Genomic DNA, 7102 nt, shown 5'->3' on the forward strand with positions numbered 1-7102 from the left:
TAAATAGGTTGGGAGGTAATCTGGCTCAACTGCACTTGCTGGCAGGTGCAGCATCGCTGGCACCTGAGGCAGCTTAAGGGCTGCCTCTGTGCACGTGCGCACGCTGGACTGCGTGATGATGTCACTGCATGTGGCGTCATCACGCAGGGGCTGGCGCGCGCACAGGGGGCCTTCCAGCCCTCCCGTTCAGTTGCTCTGTGGGCCAGGCGCAGCCAGCTGCCCTGGCCACCGGCTGCGCCTGGCCTGCAGAGCAACTGAAAGGGAGGCTGCCCACTCAGCTGCCCCATGCTGCCGCCGCCAGCACATGCTCCTGGCCACCGCTGGCGGCAGCTCTGTGGCGCACGCCCCTGCCCCTGGGCCAGTGCCCCCTCCAGCACCTGAGCACCCTAGAGAGTGTCCTGAGGAGGATACAGACCCAGGTTCCAGTCCTGTCTGGAGGCCTAGCAACTAAGTCATGGGCTGATGGCTCAGTTTTCCTTGCAGCCATTCGTTCATCCTCAGCAGGGGCCTCTGGAGTGCTGGCAGAGGGGGGCAGGCTCCTTGAAGTCCAAAGCAGGGGATGGGGGTGTCTGCAGGCAGGTGGGAGGGCCTGATTCTGCACGCACATGATCCAGAGGCTCAGATGTCATCATTTCCAGTTGAAAACTGGAAGCAACCGAGCCTTCGTGGAGGCAAATTTATCCCCAAACATAGCATTGGGGGGGGGGGGCGATCTGGCTCCACTGAGACTAGGGTTGCCAGCTCTGGGTTGGTAAATTCCTGGAGATTTGGGGAGCAGGGAGGGAGGGGTTTGGGGAAGGAAGGGACCTCAGGGGGTATAATGCCATGGAGCTCACTTCCCCAACCTGACACTTTCTCCAAAATAACTAATCTCTATATTGAAGGAATTATGTGCAGTTTTGAATGCATTTATTCTTTCAGCATCAGTACAAGACAAGAGAGTTCTTTCTCTTTTATAGGCGAGAAGCCAGACTTTTAAAAGAAATGTGGAGAGGGAAGCAAGACTGATATATTATCCTAAAAGGTTAGATGGCTGAGACTATACCTTCCAAAGTGAAGAATAAGTACTACAGATCTCTGACTACCATGGTAGACATTTTATTCACAGCCCACCTTTTTATGTCTACTATTCAAAAGAAAGAGAGTTCACTCGTCTTTACTGGAGGCTCTACTTGTACTTTCTCTTCAGTGGAGTTTCAGATTCTTGTAAAGTCGCTTTTTCATGTGGCCAAGGGAACCAGAACTAGTCTTGATGCTATGAAATATAGAAGTCCCTCTGTTCAGACACTTTATCTCAGTGTACAGCTCAGCAGTTGGTAAGGCAAGCAAAAATGAAGAATAGAACATAGAACTGTTCTCTGTAGTCAGTCTGGAGATCTTCTCTAATTTCTTCAGAACTCCAGACTCAACCAGGAGGTTGGTAACTCTACGATTTTACTTACTGAATGTGATAATGTCGTGACAATAGTCCATTCACGACGGAAGCATGTCTCAAACCCAGGGATTTCTATTTTGATCTGAAAGGTTTTGCAGACCCCAATTCCTCCTCTGCCAGTATCCAGCACACAGCAGGGAGTCCCTCGGCCTCGAGGCTGGGGAGGAAAGGGTTAACTGCCTCACGTGCCTCCCTCTGCCACTGTCCGGACCCTTCTCCTTTGGAGTCTCCCAGCCCTTTTCAAAGTGCATGTAGCAAACTATGTCGGTCCCAGGCAACTCTCCATCCTCTCAAAAAACATCAGTTATTCAGGGTATTTTTGCCAGCCTGATGCTGAGAACCGAAGAACAAAGGGATGCTTCCGAACCTACAGGAATGTAAAAAGTGGGAACGCCCCGGGAGGCAATTAACAATTGTGTGGCATAACGTTAAACAATCAGCTATCCAAAAAGATAATAATATATATCAACCAATGTACTGTACAAGAATCTCATACCCATCAACGTACTGCCAGAGAATCCCAAACAGCTTTCGTACATGCGGACATTTCTCATCCAGTTACCACGTGTAGTTTTCGATGGACATTACCGTGGTGCACCACAGTATCTTTTATCTTTTTGAATAGATGGTTGTTTAACGTTATGCCTTTGAAAAGGTGACCAATATGAAACAGGAAGAGAAGGGACACACCCCCGTTAGGCTCTCCCCTACTCTGACTTCAATCTCTTGTGAAAGATTGATTACATATTCCACATGCGGTTGAAATACAACATTTTATTGTATCATCACATTGGAATATGAATGAGGTTTGCTGAGCTTGAAGTTGTGGTGGAACCGTTCTCACACATCTGAAAGAACAAACAAAAGAAAAACAAGATAAGAACTCATGGAACTATAAGTTCTGTAAGGACTAGTAACTTACCTGCATTTAAATTGTGCATATAGAGTCATGATCTCTGCTTCATTTTGTTCTTCTGATGCTGAGAACCAACAAGAGACTCACCATACTGGGAGGGCATTTTGGGAACTCTCTAGCATTTGCCCCAAATACTATGGTTTAACTATACAGTTTTTGGAGAATGCTAGGAAGTCACCTGACAGGATGACATCACTTCCTGGTTGCACTGGAAGTGACATAATGGCACTGAGATACAGCCTATTGCCCCCATCACCCCTCGCTGCCCAGCAGAGCAGTGGAAGGAAGGGCCAGCAGGGGTGAGAGGTGGGAAACATGGCAAGCCTGCTTTCAGGAGAGGTCAAAAGCCACGGTGGCTGCCTCCACTGCTGTCCTGGGCATTTATGTTCAGCTATCACTGCTGTTTACTGAGGTGGGAAAGACGCTAAAGGTAACCCCCTCCCCCCCACACACACATACACACCAAATTCCAGCAAAACAGTTGCACTTGGAACACTCGCACACCGGGAGGATCTTTGCAGACTGCAGTTTGAGAAATGCTGCACCAGACTGTTCCCAGCTCCCATATGACCGTTTTGGGAACAGCAAACAGCAGCTTCGGGAGAAAACATGGATGCTGAATAATACTGAGAAAGGTAATTATTAATAACTAGCAACAAAGCCCATTGTGAGAAAAAATAAAATGGGCTCTAGAAAGAGGAGGGCGGGCAGGCGGGGACTCCATCCTCCTCCATCACTGATCCCAGCTGGATGAAGGCAGGGAAAGTGGGCATGGCCACCTCCTCTGCGCCTGATCCAGGCTGGGTGAAAGGGGGGTGGGGCATTACCTCCTGCTCCACACTTGATCCCAGCTGGGTGAAGGGGCAGGCATTGCCGCCTGCTCTGTGCCTGATCCAGGCCGGTTGAAGGCAGGGGGCGGAAATTGCCACCTCTTCCACTCCTGATCCCTGCCCGGTGAAGTTGGGGGTGGTGGTGGACATTGCCACCTGCTGCGCGCCTGATCCTGGACGGAAGAAGGCGGGCGGACATTACCTCCTGATTTGTGCCTGATCCAGGTTAGATGAAGTGGGGTGGGCATTGCCTCATTCTCCATTCCTGATCCTGGCCAGGTAAAGGGAGCGGGCATTGCCACCTGCTCAGTGATTGATCCCAGCAGGGTGAAGCGGGGGTTGGCATTACCACCTGCTCTGCACTTGATTTCAGCTGGATGAAATGGGGGGCATTGCCTCCTGTTCTGTGCCTGATCCCAGCCGGGGGGCGGCAAAGGGTGGGAATTGCCACCTGATCCGCGCCTGATCCCAGCTGGGTGAAAATGGAGGCTGGGCATTGCCACCTGCTTTACTCCTGATCCCAGATGGGTGAAGGTGAGGGTTGGCATTGCTACCTGCTCCACTGTTGATCTTGTCTGGGTGAAGGGGGGGGGGGGACAGGCATGGCCTCCTGCTTTTCTCCTGATCTGAGCTGGGTGAAGAGGGGATGGGCATTGCCACCTGCTCTGCTCCTGATCCCAGCTGGCTGAAGGCGGAGGATGGGTATTGCCCCCTGCTCTGCACCTGATCCCAGTTGAGTAAAGGATGGGCAGGCATTGCCATTTGCTTCATGCCTGATCCCAGCTGGGATTCAGCCATACTTCCTCCCGGTGCACCCCCATCACTCAGTAGTAGGCATCTGTCTCCAATGTCCCGAGACTGGCAGAGCAAAGCTGATGTCCAATCTCCTCCTCCCAGGTTCGTTGAGCCTCCTCCACACCAGTCTGCTCTCGAGGTCCCACGAGGTCACCTAGGATCCCTTTATTTCCAGCTGCAGTCCACTTAAGGTATTTGCCCAATTCTTCCAGGGACTCTTCCCGAGTCTGTTGGCTGGTCAACCTCTGGGGCGCTCATTCCCTTGGGGTGGTTACTGGCTGGTTTCCGTGATCCTTTCTCCTTTCCGGGATCACCCCAAACTCCCAGCCGGTGATGCTGAAGCTGGGCACTAATCCAATCAAGGTTCCTCTAGTCGCCCTGTTTCCATAGGTCTGTTCTGATTCTAGGTTGAGTAACTGCCCCTCTGGCGGTTCCGCAGTCCCCTGGTCGGTCTCGTATGGCATAACACCAGTAGTTCGACTACAGGATTTTGGGTCCAGAGGAGAAAAGGACTTCTGCCAAAATGTCAGTCCATGGCAGTTAAATCCCCAAGTTCTCCACAGTTAACACAGAAGTATTCCAGTTGAAGTAACTTTTTTAGAGATCCATTCAGTACAAGGCGTTCAGACAGTGAAATTAGCAGAAGTGACATAGGTGGAGCTATCAATGTTAATTATAGGGAATATTCCCACCTTTGGGAAAGAGGACCGTTAATGGGGGTGGGGTTGGGGTTGGAGTGAGACATTGTTTTAGAGTAGACAGTGAGAAAGATGAACTTATTTTTGCTTCTCAGGAAGAATACATCTCGAACCAGTTTCAGCTGGCAGTCAGGGACACTGGCTCAGCGGAGTAAGAAAGTAAACATTTGCGTGATAATCTACTGGCATTGCAGCAATAAAGAACTTCCCATATTCTCAGAGACCCAGGGCAGCGCCAATATACATTCATGGGAGATATGCAGGAGGCGTATCTGACAGGATCCTACCTCTGTATTTGGACACTTGCTGATAAGCAGGGGTGGCCAAACTGCGGCTCAGGAGCCACATGTGGCTCTTCTAAACATTTTGTGTGGCTCCTGGAGGTCTCAATCATTGTGGCCATACATTTTATTTTATTTTCCTCCCTTCCCTCCCTTTCCTTCTTTCTTTCCATGTCTTTCCCTCCCTTTCCCTTTTTTCTTTCCTTCTTTCTTTCCATGTCTTTCATATTTTCAATAAAAATGTTGGGGTTGTCAGGTCTGACTTAGAAAATACCTGGGGACTTTGGGGGTGCAGCCTAGCATGGATGTGACATCACTTTTGTGATGTCACTTCCAAGTCAAAGATCAGGTGATGGCTCTTCCCAAGCTCCACCCCTTCCAATGATGTCACTTCCAGCATACTGCACCAAACCCCCACCCCTCTCTGTGATGTCACTTTCAGGACACTTCCTCAAACTTGCCTCTTCATCTGAAGTCACTTCAATGCATCATGTCTTGCGGCTGTCACACGTCTGACGTTTATTCTATGTGGCTCTTGCATTAAGCAAGTTTGGCCACCCCTGCTGATAAGTCTCCAAAATCATTCTGGGTTACTCTTGGTGATTTAGGACTTGAAACAAAATTGTATTGGCCATATCAGTGGTGAGGAGGGGGTTCATTTCTCGAGAGAGTTTGGTATATGGTGGATCTGGGGGTCAGACCAGAGCCCACTGTGGTGTGCTTAAGGATTAATTCCACATCAACCCTTGCAAACAAAATCACATGGGAAAGAGTCCATTAATGGAATTGCCTCTAAGTGCCTCTAAGTTGCAATTTACAGCAGAAAGAATAGACTGCTTTATTTTAGGATGAAGATACCCCTACAAGGCATTATTCAAGGAAACATGGAAAGTTACCAGATCAGCTCTAAGCATTCATTATCTCCTGTATTTTCATCCCAGGTAAGCAAAAACATTTGGCATTAGGCCCTTGTGCAGAAAGATTGCAAGCTAAAAAGTAGAGTTTGTATATTTATACAGAGGGCTCTGATGAGGCAACGGCTCCATTTCTGATGTTATAGGTATGGCTATAATTAATGTGTGTGAGAAATTAGAGTGGATTTGGAGAACAATGGCTTCTGTTTTACTGTTATACAAGCTCAGCATAATTAAAAATAAGTGCTTAAGTGTTGTTTGTTCTCTTCTATGTTGCCAAGTCTATTGTTTGTTTAGATGAAGGAGGGAGAGAGGCAAGTGTGGTGGTTAGGGGCTCTTTGCCTGCTGCCAATGGAAATACAGATGGGGGGTACCATTATCCTATGCTACACCGCACTTTCCCGCAGTACCAGAAACGGCACGAAGAAAAGGAAACCAAATAGCCTGCAACCATTTTAAAAAAGGAGATATCTGGAATGAAATGGAAAAGCTGCCAGTGTTCAGTGAGTGGGCTGTCCCTTTAAGGACATGCAGAAATGGTCATATATAGGATCCATAGGAGGTCTCCCATCCAGGCATTACTGCCAGACTCAGACTTGCTTAGCTTCAGCAAAGTTGCTGCATCCCTTCTAGCCATGACACCTGGTGCCCCTATGGGTGGGGCTGTGGCTCAGTGGTAGAGCATCTGCTTTGTAAGCAGAAGTTCCAGGTTCAATCCCCGGTAGCTCCAGTTAAAAGGATCAGATAGCAGGAGACAGGAAAGACCTGAGACCTAGAAAGCTGATGTCCATCAAAGTAAACAGTACTGACCTTGATTGACCAAAGACAGTATTTGTGACTTAAACTTCTGGGCTCGGTAAAGTTGGAGGTCTCATCTTCCATTGATATGTTAGACCACTTATTTTTCAGGGGCCAGATGGAGTCTGGTGCACTATGGCCTTCTGGGCCCTGCAAGCTTGTCTTACATTTTATTGGGTGGGGGGAACGCAAGGGAAGCAATTATCCAGTGGGGTAGCAGTAACAAGCTAAACCCAACAGTCAATCTAATAAAAAACAGTTTTTTTTATCAACTTGTTTCGACCCTGCACTTCAGGAGTCGCGCAGTGTCACTTTGTGATTGTCTGACTCCAGTCCTTCTCCTTCTTTTGAGTATAGGTTCTAACATGCCTAGGATACAATGTATTCTTTCTAAATGCACACTTATGTGAGTGATTTTGGGACAGAAGCCTTAGA

The 7102-nt window shown here is 48.6% G+C and overlaps 1 non-coding gene across 1 annotated transcript; it reads left to right on the forward strand.

Annotated features, from left to right (window-relative positions):
- The first annotated feature begins 6528 nt into the window (after positions 1 to 6528).
- Positions 6529 to 6599, forward strand: TRNAT-UGU (transfer RNA threonine (anticodon UGU)). The gene has a single exon. It is a non-coding gene; the product is annotated as a tRNA-Thr (tRNA).
- Positions 6600 to 7102: the final 503 nt, after the last annotated feature.

The sequence above is a fragment of the Eublepharis macularius genome, chromosome 8, assembly GCF_028583425.1.
Source record: "Eublepharis macularius isolate TG4126 chromosome 8, MPM_Emac_v1.0, whole genome shotgun sequence".
NCBI classification, from domain to species: Eukaryota; Metazoa; Chordata; class Lepidosauria; order Squamata; family Eublepharidae; genus Eublepharis; species Eublepharis macularius.